Raw genomic sequence first — 17,989 nt, forward strand, 5'->3', positions numbered from 1 at the left:
GCCGATTCTCAAACTTACTGAATACGCATATAAAATTTGATAAAAATCGGTCAAGGCGTTTCGGAGGAATACGGTAACTAACATTGTGACATGGAAATTTTATATACATATATATGTATATTTTATATTTATATATATTATATATTTTCCAGTAGTATTATCTAACAAATTTATTTACTTTATTCCTTTATAGCAAATACATAACTTTAATGCTGCATTCGTACCATCCATTCTTCTTCAAGATATGTATTGATCTTATTTTAACATGAGATATTTTAACTTTTCTCGAACTATACTGAATGTAGTTTACACAGATCAAGCGTTGTCTCTTTCTGGCGTCAGGCATGTGTTTATCCGTTACCATAGAAGTCGAAAAAAGACTAACCGGAAGTCGTTTAGTCGTTTATCGTCCTCCATTAACATTTAAATGCGAAACGATTTTCAAATGTGCGTTTTAAGGAAATTACCTATTTTTTATTTTTCTAGGTCATCCGGTAATGACATTGAAAAGGACATACACTTATCAATGGTGTTTAACAAATAATTCATTTATTTACACCAGCAATGAGTTAAAAGTACATTAAAAATTACCATGTAGATCAGTGATTCCCAAAGTGGTCTTTATCGACCTCTAGGGGTCTATGACAACCTGCAAGGGGTCTACGTCGGCGAAAAAAAATTTGGGAGTCCATGAAATGACAATGGGGGTCCACGATAGTGGATCTCAACACATACACTGGTAGTACCTATTTACTTGCATCATACTATCTTACAATATCAAAACATTTAATGTTACGTATATTTTACATAACAGATACAAAATTTTATTTTGAGCAGTTTTAATTTAAATTCAATTAATAAATGTATAAATTAACGTGTGTTTTTAACATTAAACTTCACTACAGTTTCAAATTTACAGTAAAATCAATATCAGGTAAGTAGGGGGTCTACCCAACACGTAAAAACATGGCAAGGGGTTTACGACACAAAAATGTTTGGGGAACTCTGATGTAGAAAATGGTTCCGTTATGTGCTCATTTATAGGCGCCACAACATTAAAAGTTTACTATATACAATATTTTAGAAAGATAACAACACGTCAAAATAAAAAAGTTAAACAAAAAAACATACTATGAAGTGAACATAAAAAAATACATTACATAACCAGAATTAAAAATAAATAAATATGCGTTAAGGAACGCTCATAAGAGATATGTTAATAAATGTATTGAATTGACATCTAAGTCAATATGTAAATCATTGAAGTATTTTGATGATAAAACTGTCTTTTTGATAGAGAATATAATATTATATGTATATATGTATCCATATAGGATCACCAACTGGTCGTCGTGACAATCTCAAAATCAAAACTAAAATATTCTTTATTCAAATGGGCTGTTGGCATTGTTGTCTCTAAATGAAGCTACCACCAGCTCCGAAGACAGTTCTGCTACAGCCAGCGAGAAACTCAACAGTTGCTCTTTACAAATATAGTTTTATAAAGAGTTCGCGACAATAATTAGCTTCCTGAGTGAACATCAACAACATTTAATTCCACATCAACATCAGTATAGTATTCTTGGATACAATAACATACTTTTTTCAATAATACTTTTTAATATTGGTTTTAAATCTCTCCAATGATAAATTTTAAATATTGTGAAATTTTATTGTACATACGTATATATTGTGCCATAAATGATTTATTTATATTTTGAAAACGAAAACTAGAAGTAATCAACTTATTTTCATTCTTTATATTGACAACCTATCCATCGCTGTTTTTTTAAAGTTTTTGAGGAACCAAAAATCTTTAAGGGTGGTTGATTTATACCTTTCAGTTGGCGTCTATTGGTTGAAAAGATGAAGGAGAACTTCTCACTAGGATCATCGACATAGTCAAAGTTGCGGGTATATAAGTAAGAAAAGGACCAATATTTAGCCACTTCTTCACATGCAGTGGTAGTCGTGCAACAAAGTGCACCAGCAAACACAGAGTTGGCATTAATCAGTGTAACATAACTCCTGAAGATGTCCCGTGGAGGGGTGAAACATGTGTTGAGTAATTTGGCGGTGGCGGTTGTGTGATTCGCATTGTTTGCCGCATACGCATTTATCAGCGGGCTGGCGGGCGGTACACTTTGTTGCACGACTACCACTGCATCTGCGGAAGTGTCTAAATATTGGTCCTTTTCTTACTTAGGATGGACTTATATAAATATACTGGAATATACTGGATATAGGCAGCGCAAAATCAGTCATCGTGGCAATCTTTGAGCCATATGCCTTAACATTATGATGGTCATGAACTTCTTGCTAGAATGGCAATATGAAGTAGGGATAAGAAAGTGATCGCACGCGATGTTATTTTAAAAACTAGACATTGTTAGAGCGTCGTTAAAATAGATCAAGAGACATGCAAAAACGTGAGCAAAATATTTCGTAAATATCAAACGCAAAACTACATATAAAATCATAGACGTTAATATTACTTGAATATAGATCGTAATATCAAAAAAATATTTGCCAGGGTCATAAGATGACTAGATTAAATATAAATAAACCTTTCAGAGTACACTAAGCTCATTAAACAAGGACCTTAGGGTCTGTAATTTGTGACCTAGCTTCGTAATCCTTTAAACGGGATGGAATGATGAGTTGTACGCGGAAGGCCTTGCGGAATGAAATTCGCACATAAGGAAACGGTAAGTGAGGTCACTCCGTCTTGCATTTTTTTAAAAACCAAACGTACACAGTTTTATGTTCTGACATTATAATGTTTGATTGTACACTTTAGAGATGTATACAGCGTGTTCTATAAGTGAAATGAATAAAGCAATGACTTCATTTTTATTAATTTTAATTATTTTTTAAAATTATCTTTTGTGTTGACTTATGTTTTGCATATCTGTTATAAGTGTGAATGTTAAATAATCATCTGTGATTTAAATGGAATGTATTTATATCGCTAATACGTGTTGAGAGGTTGCTTTTTTGGACTAATTTCATATATGTTATTACAGTGGACTTACATAGCCAAGGGGATTGGTAAGTAGGAGTAGGATAGGTCACTAAGCGAGCGAAAAAGATGGCCTTAAATTTTGGTGACTACGAACAGGCAAGGATTTATAAAATTTATCCAACATTGTAACTTTTAACAAAACTCTTATTGATCGACAATTTTTTTAATCTATTTTATTTCTAACTCTACTCTGCTTCGCAAGGTGTTATTGTTGTTGAGAAGAAGCATAAAGAAACTCCAGACCAACACATCTTTTAATACAGTTTAACATAGATTTATACATATACACTATATCAGATATAACCTAAATGAAATCAAAATAGTCAAGCGACATCACTGCCAAGGATTCTTATCATTTTAGTATACGTTTATTGAATAGTCAGCCTATTTCGTTAATTTACTTTTAAAATGCGTTTTGAATTTTCTGAAGGATGTCCTCCCACAAGATGATTAGATTCTAGACGCAGGCTGCTTTCAATTGTTCACATCCCAAGGCTGAAGATCAACCAGAGAGCAATGAAGGCTGTACTTGGAGTTTAGCTACGAAATCGAATCAGAAATGAGAAGATCCACAGAAGGAACAAGATCGCTGACGTGGCTCGAAGAATTGCTCATCTAAAGCAAGAGTGGAAGGGGAATGTCGCTCATGCAACTGATGGCCAATGGGCCGAAAGGTTTTCGAGTGGCGACCACGAGACGGTAGACGTGGCGCGGGTAGGCCTCCAGCTAGGTAAACCTATGACGTTGTGATGGTTGTGGGAAATAGCCTGATGCGGGCAGCGCAGGACTGGTGATCATCATGATCTTTGAGGCCTTGCAGTGGGAATCCATCAGCTGAAAGGAAGAAGAAGAGATATATGTGTGTATGTGTTAGTTTTTCATTTGCTCAAGAAAAGGACCAATATATAGCTACTGCCGCCAATGCAGTAGTAGTCGTGCAATCAAGTGCAGCGCCCGCCAGCCCGCTGATAAATGCATATGCGGCAAATATGCGAATTACACAACTACCACCGTTAAATCACTCAACACGTGTTACACCTATCCACGGGGCATCATCAGGAGTAATGTTACACCGATTAGTGCCAAACACAGAGTACTCCTGCATTGGCAGAAGTAGCTATATATTGGTCCTTTTCTGATTTAGGATGGACTTCCGCAAAATAACGATGGAATCCATGAGATATTTCATTTGTTTGTTTAGTCCAAATCAAGTTTTCAACTTGATTTATATAGCTGAAGTGAAAATTATTAATACCTGTATAACACTAGTAAGTGATATTTTATAAATTGTTATTAAAATGTATATACAGTGAGAACAAATTAAGGTATTTTCATTAATTTTGATTTTCTTAGTTTCTGTACATTAGTTACAGACTTAAGTATATATATTTTAGTTTTATACACTTTTGTTTTTTTTTATCTATTTTTACCTTTTAACGGTATACCCGAAGACAATTCTGCAGTACCCTAGAAAGTCCGACGACTCTCCTCGTTGTCCATAAGTGACACGATGTTTATTTCTTGATGGAATAGGCTTGGAGAGGTTCTCTGCCATGACCGGTTTATCGCTGGCTTACATTTAAAAACCATTTTCCATCGTTAGACCAAAAAACCAAGGTACTTTCCAAGAACAAATATTTATGATTCGACTGGACCATATCTAACCTGATATTTCATCCTCATATTTCATTTATTTTTCTTTCCAATAAAATTAATATTAGCAGTAGAACTCCCCCTTAATTGCCAGTTATTGGTCATTGAAAAGCCTTTTGGTTAATTATCCTCACGCACTTATAGTACACTAGTAGTTTTAAGATGTTACAATAATATTTTCTTTAAAGGCCTAAAGGTAAAAATAGAAAAAAAATTGTCATATTCTATCCTAAAAGTATCAACTAATTGGACGCTTGTATTGTGAAAGGAAATATATCTAAAGTTCACAAATAAAGTGAAGAAGAACTACGACTCAGACAAGGAATGAACTATGAATGAATTCATTGTGAATTTGCGAAGAAGATAGAAATGAGAAGCATGACAGTCAATTTTCTATAACCTAATGAAGCATTGGAAGAATCATTTTAAATTTGGTTAAGTTATGTTAGGTTAAGTTCCAGTACTTCTGTGAGACTGTCATGGTCTGGAAGGAGGCGGCCGAACGAAATTAGCAGAGGACAGATCCCGCTCGGAGACGACGCCATCAGCGTATGGATGCACCTCTACCATAAACAGGGCCTTCGGAATCGCAGGTGTTTAGGGTGGGGGCCCTAAACTCCCACTAGCTTCAGCGACTCTGAGATGGACGATGAGTCGATGTGGTCTCGAACCATCGTGATAGCACCATCGGGACGAGCTATCTAAAACAGCACACCGCGAGGGAATATCACTTGGCGATCCGTGACGGTGAGATACTGCGGTCTCCCGCAAGGTGCAGGATGCGATCACCGTGAGGGGCATAAGGTTAGTGGGTAGGAATCCCATATAACCCTGTCCTCTCCCCGGAGGCAGGGCATCTTGAACATCCAGAAGATTTACCCTCCGAAACAAAAAAAAGGTTAGGTTAGGTTAATTGCATTGTGTCTATTGAAAGGAGATACTGTTAGTACTCCCTTGAAAAGTATTGAACATGAATGGTTAAGGCACATCTTTCCTGTCACAAGAGACGACTTAAAGTCCATCGGGTTCACCGGTGTTGAAGGTGTGAACCCGAGAATAACAGCAACGCAAGGTGGTATCGTGTTGCTGCGGTACAGCGAGGATGCTGAGGGAGGCACAGCTTCCTCCTGGGATGTGTCTTAGTACAGTACTGAGGGGCACCTGCGACTTTCGTAGGAGATCCAGCACCCCCCAAAAGTCATCGAAGACGATCACAAAGAGGATTTTAGTGTGTAGAAATCCCACATAACCCTATCCTTCCCCCAGAGAGCAGGGTATCTTGTGTTCATCCTGAGAAGTTCCCCCCGATACCAAAAAAAAAGGTTAATTGCACTATTTTTATCATATATAGTATATATATTTTAATTCGTGATTAAGTACATAATTGCAAGAGATACACTCGAAATGTTGTGATATTGCCTAGTATTTATACATAATAAATAGGTTTAAATCCAGTAATATGACGTTAACTTAGTAAAATCATTGTTTGAGATGTAGATCCTTACTAACTGTTTTACATGAAATCTATAAAGGAGGCTTATGATCACCAGTAGACGTTTTGCTACAGTTATGATGATTAAGGTGATCAATTTGAGCAGTCAAACCTCTATTATGGAATAATATTACTTTTTTAAATTACTTATCACTCTGAATAATCCTACTCACTAAAATGTTTTCGGTGATCGTCTAGTACTTTTAAGTCGTCCTGTGAATTCTACAGAATTTTATAGATATAAAACTGTGATCGAAAAGTATGGTGTATTTGTTAATAAAATGTCAATTCTTGATGAAAGGCACTTTTACCAACGACTTTTCTAGTTATAGCGAAAAAGCCTTTTTCCTGACTAGCCTTCAAGACCTTTGTTTCGGATTTTACCTCATGAAATTAAAAATAAAAGTACTATTCCCTCCAATGATTATATAATATATAATATAAATAAATTATACAATTTAATCTTCATTTCGCGTGTGTACTGTAGAGCATGATTGTTTTTCATTGTTTACGTCAAGTCGGAAGATGTTTAGTTTTTCCGGTTCAGCAATTTGCCCAGGTAATTTGCTATTGACACGTATTACCCGGTGTTTGTGCTGCCGTCGCACTTGTGATGCTATAGGAATGTATTTTGTTTGTACTTAGTTCTATATCAAACATCACCTTTGCTATATTATTATATGTTGTTAGTGTATGTGTTTATTTTTTCTTGTTATGATTAGATCAATGGTATCCCAGCGGTAGAGAACTGAGAATCGCTGATTCAATCGTAAATAATTCACACTTCTCTTTTTTCACAATGCTCACTGAGAAGTTTCCAGAAGATGGGCAGCACTATCTTGTTTGAAGACGAAGATCCGGTGATGACATACGGATATGAGACATGGTTGATTATGATGGACTTCATAAAAAGACTCAAGGTCACCAAGAGCAATGGAGAGGGTTTTGCTCGAAGTTTCGCTGCGAGATTGAATCAAAAATAAGGAGATCCGTGTAACCAAAATTATTGACGTAGCTCAAAGAATTACTTGTCTGAAGTTGCAGTGAGCCGAGCACATCGTTTTGTAACTAATGGCCGTTGGGACCGAAAGGTTCTCTAGTAGTGACAGGTCTAGGCTAGGATACGTGGATCGACGACTTAGTTAAGGTCGCTATTGTTGAAGTTACTGAATACGGGAAAGACCTTTGAAGAAGGTCTATTCCTTGTAGTATGGGTCCATCAGCTGAAAAAAAGAGTATTAATTAATAACTAATAATTTCATGCAACTCCCCGATAGAAATGACATAGATTGATGAATTTAAAAAAAAATCATGAATTTTTTAACCACACTGGCTGTTACACCACACGGAGTACGATGTTCTATGTTAAAATTGTCAAAATTTTATTAAAGCAAATTCTGTTTTAAAAATAGAATTCGTTTTATTAGAAAAACAAGTGAAAAATTGCACAAAACGAAAATTACGCAACTACACCCTCACGTTCCTTTTTTTAAAATAAAACAACCTTTTTTATCAATGTCAATTGATCAAATAGATCAAATCAATCAATATCTACAAAAGTAGAAATACTGAATATCAAAAATATATATTTATTGTATTTATAGAATTATATCTGCAACGACATTGAATTTCTAAAGGCGACTAAGGTCGTTGACATCAATTCGCAAATGTTACCAATGTCCCACTGCGAGCCCTCATTATTATATTAACTCTGTCATTCAATGCGAGTCGGTGGTTTAAATCGTTGCGAATTGGCTTGCAGTAGGTAACAGCGAAGCGGCCTTGCCTTGGGTAGTTAAATATTGATTTTGTCATTAAAGAGTTGTAATTGATTACCTGACAAAGTTTATTGTGTTAAGTGGATTTGCATATGCGATAATGTTGCAATGAGTCACGGTTGCGACACCACAGGACCGCGTCACGTCGGAGGCCTAGCAAAAAGTTCGCTGCTCACACACATCTGGACATAATTTCACTACAAAGTACCTTGTGAGTGGACGATTTTCGCTGAACCTGTCGACGGTTCCAACTCTAGAACCCAGCGCTTTCGTCCAGGGTCCAGCGACCCATTCACGCGTTTCTATATTATACATCTCATTAAAAACCTGAACAAAAAGTCAGTTTTCAAAACAAAAAACCTAACCGAGGATTGGATATTATGTTTTCGAAACTATAGAGTAAAGATAGACATACACAGGTTTATATATATATATATATATATATATATATACATAAACATTGCAGTATTATGTCAATGTTCGCTGCTGGTTCATATTATGACATTACTTTTGCACCGCCTGTTACAAAAATTCAATTGTTAATTAAGAACGAATATATGACATACTTATTTTTGTCACGTAGCAGAAATCTGTATGACTCAGAGGAATATTTTTATTTAATTTTTCATATTAATATCTACAACTGTATATTTAAAGTGACTTGCGTAATGAGTCCATGAATCTAGGAATAATAATACATGGTGATTTTTTATATATGTTACATATACCAGCTTTTATCTGATACATGACATATACTTTTCACTTATAAAGATATATATGTAACTAAGACAATATTTTAATTTAGTTTTAGAATCAACATTTATAAATATCTCTAGTTAATTGTTACATGTGTAGATTGTTTTTTCCATTAGAAGGACTTGTTTAGTAGTTTTAATAATTAAATTTAAGTATTTTTCCATTGAGCTTCACATATATATGTCACGTATTTATAGTAAGTTCTTTAACAATTATAATATGGTATTTAATAAAAAATACTATTTTAATTATATAAATATTCAAAACAAATTGGTTATGGTATAATATTGAATAAATGTTATATTTATTCTGGTTATAAAAAGAGGTCATACATATATTGCGCAGTATTCCGATATCATACATATACGAGTATGTTGAAGTACATTGAATTCATAGCGATGCCTTGACAACGTCAAATTTTACTAAGTTAAAACTTATTTTTTATGGCTTTCGCTGTTTGGGACCTATCGTGCCCCTAACTTATTTTTGGAACAGGGACTTTTATTTTTCTTTTTTAATAATTTTTCCATATAATATTTTTTATTTTCGCGCTCCTTTTTCATGCATCTCATGTTCTTTCGTATTTTCCCTTTCTTCCTACAATTCATCTACCTTTCCCATTTATTATATATGCCTTTCTATTATCTCCTCAATTTTACATTGCTTTATTTTTATTATTTATTTCTTACTACAAACTTATTTAACACTTATTTATTTTTATTTACAGCGAAGACGAAGCCGCCCAAAGCAAACCTGGCAGCGGACGATCACTGCAAGTGAAGGCAGTTGGAATGACGTGAAGCGAAGTAAAGCGCAAGGCTCAAGGCCGCTCAGGATGGTGACGTATTGTGGACGCCCTCTGCCCCATCTTGGAGACATAATAGAATGATGAGAGGTCCCCAAAAATGAAGACCAAGCAAAAAAAGAAAAAACGACGTCTTACAAGTAAATAACTTGGAGACAGGTTTTCATGCGCTATAATTAAATCCATAGCATTATCAACACCAATGTTTCTTAGACTAAATAAGTAGAAAACCGAGCAGATGGAGGAAGACCGAAAGAGATAATTGTCAATAGTGGTCAAGAAGGCTAAGCATTGGAAAAACAATGCAAGGAGGAGAAGTACAACCTTCTCTGTAATCCAAAAAAAAGTCGTAAAAATACTTTGACAACATATTACGTATTCACGTTCCGTGCCAACTGCAGTTTATCAACAACCCTCATAGTAACCCTTCTAGGTTTATTTTTAAATCGTTGTCGGCTCGCGTGTCGACGTTGGCGTGCGCATGTTCCACGGCTATAGGGTAATTAATACTAATTAGTTTAATTAAACATTATAATACATTGTGTTGATAGAACCAGTGGGAGGTCTTGCCTATGATGGTTCATTATGATTGACATGTGATCCCAATTTATTATATAATTTCTTACACGAGTTTTCTAATGGAAATGTTACTTTGACTTTCTTTCATTTTGTTAGATCAAATCAACGTTCGAATTCGGATGTTCTAAAATGATTAATTTTAAAAGTATGTTGGTCATAGTAGCCAGCCATAGTTGGCACAGCATGGACGATCCAAGGCAGGACCTTTCAGCTTTCAGCGACCTTTCTTACAAAGCCGAGTGGTCTATGCTGCCATCTAAACTGTACACTTCATTCGCTTCACAATACACAGATACGATGAGGTAAGATTCCCTCTCACCTTCCTACGAGCGTCATTGTAATCTGAAATATGCCTTGATTTAGTTTTAATATAGTTCACGGACCCTTCTGTTCCGGAAACTAATGTTCGATTAAGCTGTGAAAGCCTTAGGAGTAATAGAATCTTCTTAATTCTTATCATCATCTTCCCCACGAAATATTACAGGTGATAGATGTAAGATTCAAAGGAGTGAATGCTATCTATTCTTCTCCGGAACGCGCTGCCTTTAGATATTAGGATGATCAGGAATCCTTGCGCATTCACAGCCAAGGTACGAAAGCTGTTGCTTAACAAGCTGACTGAATCATCACCATAGCTTGAGTTTATTGTTTTTGATATATAATTATGGTAATTAGTAGCCATTAGTATATTTATATATGGTGTTTTTATATGATAATTTTTCCTCTCAGATTGATTTTACTTTTTTTTATTTTGTTTCACCTATCTTTATTAATATATCTTTGCAGCTACTAACGGTTACTTGGTAGAGAAAGCCTTCGACTTTAAGTTCGTCTTTATACGTAAAATATGTAAAAATTATTTTAAATAAAAAAATTAGTATTTAATCCAACAGCCCATTTTAGAGACATGAATGCTCGGGTCTGTGATCGCAAGATTTCGATGCATTTGAGATATGGTAGTAGCAGAAATAACAACGCACATGACAGCGCGCACGACTAAGAAATCTGTACTCAAAGAACTGATGGATACGTAACCGAATCTATTGTTATCTTATGGAATATCTTCGAGTTCTTCAGTCACATAGCAGACAACCCCGCGAAGACATACATAAATAGTACTATATAGTCAAAGCCTTCACATTAAAGAATGCCAGTCAAGATCGTACATATGCTTTTGATATACGGTGCTGGTGAAATATGCTGCTGATTTGAAAAGGTTTCCGTAATGAATTAATTTGAAGCGATATAATCCAAACCAGGCTTTTTATCATCTACCTCCAATGGGATTGAGGTTTCTCGGTCACATGGTCAGATTTGATGGACATCACCTTCAACAGAGGATGCAACGTCAGAGAGACGAACTCTACCACCATCAGAATGACGGAATCCACTCGACTCTTAACAACAACTCTATACTACATTCTTTAAGACGCCATATGTTATGTGTGTGGTGATACGCTACCATTTTGGACTTGTGCATTATAATTGAAATCAAGTTCATGGAAACAGAGGTCAGTGACCTAATTTTGACTCCATAGATAGGAAACATGATCACGAATTGACTACTCTATTACAAAGGGGATAGAATACATTTTAGCTTAGCAACTACCATCATCATGTCAGCTGATAGATGCCCACTGCAAGGCAGTATATGTCCCAAATATCGGCACGATGAGCGATCTTTTGTCGAACACATTCAGCCACCATACGTCGCCGGTCTATCTAGTGGATGCAGAGCATGGCCATGCAACATCCACCGGCTCCTGGTCGTCACTAGAGAAATATTCGAACCCCATGGCCAATAATTGAACGACCATTGGGTCACGTTCACTGCCATTTATAACGAGCAAATCTTCGAGCTAAGTTGAAGCTTATCAATGTAGAAGTTTTTATTTATCAAATTTATATGAGAGTTCTATGTCAGGCTGTTGACGTTCTATGGTTTAGATGATGAAAATGATATGTGTACTAATGTGAATTATAAACAGAGCTCTATATCTTCCGTCTTGACTTATATGTTTCTGTAAATGAAATGTTTTAAACGTATGAATAACGTATTAAATCCAAAAAACGGTTGAACATTTACCATAGCTTGAGAAACGGTGGCAAGATATCTCTCATAAGTAACGTATACCTTAAGAGCGTCTCACGCACTTCTTTTTAGACGAGAATAACAGATAATGCCATCATTCACCGTCCCCGGAGAAATCTGGCGAAAGTCGTTCAGTTATTAAACGCATACCCGGCTCCTCTGCCGACCCTCTTTGTTGTGTGCGCCGTGATATATTGCGCGTGATCGTTGCGAAAGAACAGACCTCTTAGATACTTTATTCGTTTCATTAAGTTTTTGTTTTTAGAGGAAATCAGGGCAACTGTATATACGATATATATATATATATATATATATACATACATATTAGTTAGTTAGCTTAGTTCGGTTTGTATTATTTATATATATATATATATATATATATAGCCTTGAGTCTATTGACATATTTCACAGAAAAACCGATTGATTTTTATCGCTCCAGCATTGAATATGTATACTACGTTGCAAAAGGTTTCTTGTATATATATATATATATATATATATATAAACACATATTTTCCGATTAAATATTTGTTCACAGAATATTAAGTTTTTTCCTTTAATTTATTTTTAATATGTGTTTTAAATTTTGCAAATGGTAATCTGATAATGTCTCAATCAGGCTTTTTAATAATATTCCGCAAAATTTTATTAAAAAATCTCATTTAATTTTTTTTTATTATAAATGAATTTGACACTTTTTGCAGTCGAAATTTACATAAAGCTAGTTTAACACGGTGCCTTTTAAATATACTATAGATGTCCTCTACTTTTTAATTTATTATATTTATAATATAAAAACGACTAAAAACACTAAAGCTCTACCAGTTACCAGTTCGATGCATGTGTATATATTAAATGGTTATCAAATCTTATGTAACTACATGCAATTTGTTTATTCCCTGCCACTTCCTCCTACCAACTTGACCAAGTCCGTTTCTTTCATTTTAATTGTAATCCATGTATGATTATGCAAGCCGTATTATTAAAAACTCTACACTCTTAAGTGTAGCTAAAAATAATAAGTTTTTTCATTATATGTTCTCAGTGAGATAGTTATAAGGTAACAATTGTAACTAATTTCTAAGCTTCTAAGTTTGTACTTTCTTACTGCCTTTTGTTACTGTCTATCTCCAATAAAGTAAATAAACAAATAAAACAAAGAAGACACCAATGATTTTCTTCTAGACTTCAATTTTGTTTTAAATAAGTTATGATTTAAATTATTTAATAGATTTAGAGACAAATTCTGTGCCATGCAAAAGCGCGATTAAAAAAAATAATTTCGGAAATATTAGACGTAATTGTAAACAAAAAGCACAGACGCTAATGTCTGTGGAATTTAGATGCTAATAAAAAATAGTATATAATTATGCACTGGCGTTACTTTATGTATATAAAAATAAATACACTTAAAAACTTTTAAGTCAAACGGTTTTTTGATACCCATATTGTGGTGGTTGTGGAAAAATATGTTCCTAGTCCGCCATATTGGATCGGCGTCCATCTTGAATTTTAAATTTTGACATAATCATCGTGTTTTACTAGTGTAGCCCTTTCATTTGATACCCATATTGAGGGGGTTAAGTAAAAATATGTAATCCGCCGTTTTGTATCGGCGGCCATTTTAGATTTATAATGTTATTGATTTTATTATATTGTATTGTTATCTAAATTAAATGTGTGTACCAAATTTCAGATCAATCTGACGGCGGGAAGGTGCTTAAATTATAATTTCTAATTTTGACCCAAATAAATAAACAATTAAATTCCGTACGGGTCGAACTAAATAAAACCGTTTAAAAACAATAGCACGGATACTAATGTCTTTGGAATTTAGATACTAAGAAAAATAGTGTATAATTGTATATTGGCGTTACTTTATGTAAATAAAAATGAGAGTCTGTCGATAATAAAATCAAACGAAGGAACGACTCCCATTTTTCATTTCTTTTACAATTTGAAATAAATAAAAGCGACTCTAGTTGTTAAAATACAAAACTGCAGACCCGTATTTGCGTTTCTCATCCAGTGACCCTGGTCGTTAGTTAATTCCGTTTCGGTTTTGGAAAAGCATTTTCGAAAATTTCATTCGATTCGGAATATATTTCTAGCAATTTGTATAAAAATACTCGACTCGTACTCTACGACTTCGCAATATAACAGTGAAGTATTTTTTTTTATTTACTTACACATTTTTGTACACAATAGATACTATCAAAAACAATCATAGAAGTACTAGAGGCATTCTTATCGCTCGAGGCGATCTCTACCAGTCAACCTTTGGATGGAGATTAGAGACATGAAGGAGAGGGCAGTTTAGGATGTACGTACATTCAAATGCATACATAATTATACACACATACATTTATACAAAAATACCTATACACATATGTTAGTATTATGTATTATATTACACGAATACATTTTCAACAAGTTTTTTTTTTCTATTCAACAATATAATGACCTTCGCTATCAACAACCTTTTGCCATCTAGTACACAAATTTTCATTGCGTTAAAAACTAATCGATTTCTCTGTAAAATATAAATATAAACATATGTTGACAGAAAGGACGATATATTTATACATACATCCATATATATATATATGTATATATATATATATATATATGTATATATATAGATATATATATATATATATATATATACATATCTAAATATGTATATATATATGAATAAATAACAATATTATATGTACTTATACAGTATAATAATATACCCATACTAGACAAGTTGATTGGATATAGGTGTAAAACCTAAAAAGGGATGAATATATAGCTCATTTACCAGGAAAAAAGCTTTATAACTTTAACACCTATTATTATGTACTCAGATAAAGTGATTTCTGTAAAATTCTATTGGAATTCGGCGGGATTACTGCTATCAGTACAAACTCTGCAGGAACAGATAACAATAATAATTAATTTTGATATGTAGTAATCCGAATTTTTAAAACGATTTTTCATCCTATATTATCATTTCTGAAACAATTTATTCTAGATTATAGTGTACCGCTGTTAGGGTCGAAAGGTTTTCGAATGCTGACCACGAGGTAGACGCGGCGTTGGTAGATCCCCTACTTGGTAGACGACATTGTTAAGATTTGGGATTCGCTAGATGCCGAGACTGCAGGGCTGATCACCGTGGCGATCCATCAGCAGAAAAGAAGACGAATGCTAGATGCGTTTGCGCATATTTATCTATTACATTAATGTCCTAAATAATACAAATTGCGTCACATTCTCTTTATTCCTCAGTAGGTGCGGATTACAATCGCTACTTGATATGCGAACATTACTGATTTCGAATCAACACTTTGATTATCTAAAGCCGCCCATACACGGCATATAATTTAGGTAATTATTTATTATCACATCAATACGAATACATCGTTTTTTACACATATTTTTATTGTTTATTTTACTTCTAGCTTGATTGGTATGTTCATTGGACCAAATCAGGAATGAAAAGACCCGTATGCGAAGCAAAGGAACCAAGGTAGTTCAGCTAGTAAAGATAGCAGAAAAGATGGCCGGTGTTACCTTAAAGTTCTGGAGTAAAGATCGTGGACCTAGTGTAGGATATAAAACACAAGTTCGTTAGGTGACCTTGAGAAGGTCACCGGATAACACTGGATCCTGGCCACTTCCAACTGGTTTTATTTTAAATCTATGGAGGAGGCCTTCATTCTTCGCTATGATTAGGCGATCATAGACCGGCAAATGAAGATGGTTATCGATGGTTTTTTTTTTGGCCCCTGCTATTGGAGGCCTCTCGTACCCCAAATTAGTTGGGACCAGGGACTTTGTTTACAAATAAGTTTTTCAGATTTTTCATTTTTATTCTTCACTCACTGTTATACTTCTCAATTTCTTTTATTCTTACCTTATTTCCATCACAATATCTTTCATTCCTTCTTGCTTTCATCGCCTTCCTTCCATCATCTTATTACTCTTAGTTGGCTAGGTACATTTTTTTATATTCTTTCTTTTATTATTTAAATATTCTATTTGATGGTTATAATTTATGCCGTGATATATATTTACAAACCAAAAAGAAATTCGTTATTTATTAAATAACTAAAGTAACTGTCAGTTTGTTCGCAAACTTAGACACTAACTGCAATCACACTGCGTGTTTTACTTTGCAACAAACAATCAACGATAAAGAATAGATATAAACTGTTCATCGAAAGTGTGTCGGATGATGTTACAACTAGGATCTAGATCCGCGTCGCTGTCAGGATTCTAAGGATAAGTAATCGATGCTGATATGGTAAGTTCCTTGACCCTTGGCTCTTTCTCTTATTCTCTTTTCCTGTTGCAACAATCTGACTCTACATAGTATTTCATACCGCGTAATTGACAACCGCACTGCTAATATATTCCTCTTATATCTACCGCAAAAAATATTCTTAACATTTCTGAAGAAAGCTTTTTTTTCAACTGTGTGTAATTCTATTAAATAAATCTAATATATATAATTCTCGTGTCACGGTGTTCGAACTTGAACTCCTCCGAAACGGTTCTACCGATTTTTACCAAATTTTACATGCGTATTCAGTATGTCTGAGAATCAGCTACTATCTATTTTCTATACCCCTAAGTGATAAGGGTGGTCCACCCCTAAATTTTATTTTTAATTTTTTAGACAATTTTTTCGGTTTTTATTTTATTATGATACAAAATACAAAAATACATACAAACCTAAATTTTCACCTCTCTACGATCAACCCTTATCTTACATTTGTTAATTAAAAACTTTAATTTTTTTTGCAAAACAACGTTTGCGGGATCAGCTAGTATATTATAAGGTGAACGCACTATTTGCTTCGTCATAAGATTAATAATAATAAAAAAAAACAATTACGCCATTACTAATAATTTTCCTGCATCCGTTTCTCGGAAACGTCGCGTTACGGGTGAGTTAGCGCGCATTTACGTGTCGTTCTTCACTTAATAGTGATGCGAAATTCCAGATAATCTTGTCATTAAATCGTAACAGGAAAATAAAATGATTAACACGTTCACTGCGGCTTGGGGTCGATTCAGCCTCATGGTAGACTTTGCACTGGTGCGGCGCGTAAAACTCGTGTTTTCTCTCTAGTGCGGCGGCTGTTTACACTCAACCGTATGAGGTATGACAAAGACAAATATAGCTTTCTTTATGTCTGCGAAGCATTGACTCAATATTGTAAAAAAATATTGATGAACATGTGGCAGAAAAGGCCTCAACCGCATTACTAGGAAGTTCAGCTAGAGGCTGATTCGACCTCAGCCGCACCAGCTGAAAGTTCTTCAAAATTGGGCCCGCAGTGAACGTGTTAATACACACTAGATTTTATAATAGTGGACTTATATATGGGATTCCCAATTTTCCTTTTACTTTTCAGCCGATGGACCCCCAATTTAAGACACAGGCGAATCACCAGTCTTATGCTGCCTGACTATGTGGTCGGTCTACCTGGTAGGGGGTCGCCCATCAAGAACGATTCGACACTTCGCTCCGCTGACTGCCATTTTAGACAATAAATTCTATAATATTTAATGGAATTAGGCGTTACCTCGCGGAAGTCCATCCTAAGTAAGAAAAGGACCAATATTTAGCCACTTCCGCACATGTGGTAGTCGCAATAAAGTGCACCGCCCGCCAGTCCGCTGATAAATGCGTATGCGGCACACAATGCGAATCACACAACCGCCACCGCCAAATTACTCAACACGTGTTTCACCCCTCCACGGGGCATCTTCAGGAGTTATGTTACACCGATTAGTGCCAAACACAGAGTCT

The sequence above is a fragment of the Battus philenor genome, unplaced genomic scaffold, assembly GCF_028537555.1.
Source record: "Battus philenor isolate CCGP_79_NKW_IND1 unplaced genomic scaffold, ilBatPhil1.0.hap1 SCAF_19, whole genome shotgun sequence".
Lineage (NCBI taxonomy): Eukaryota > Metazoa > Arthropoda > Insecta > Lepidoptera > Papilionidae > Battus > Battus philenor.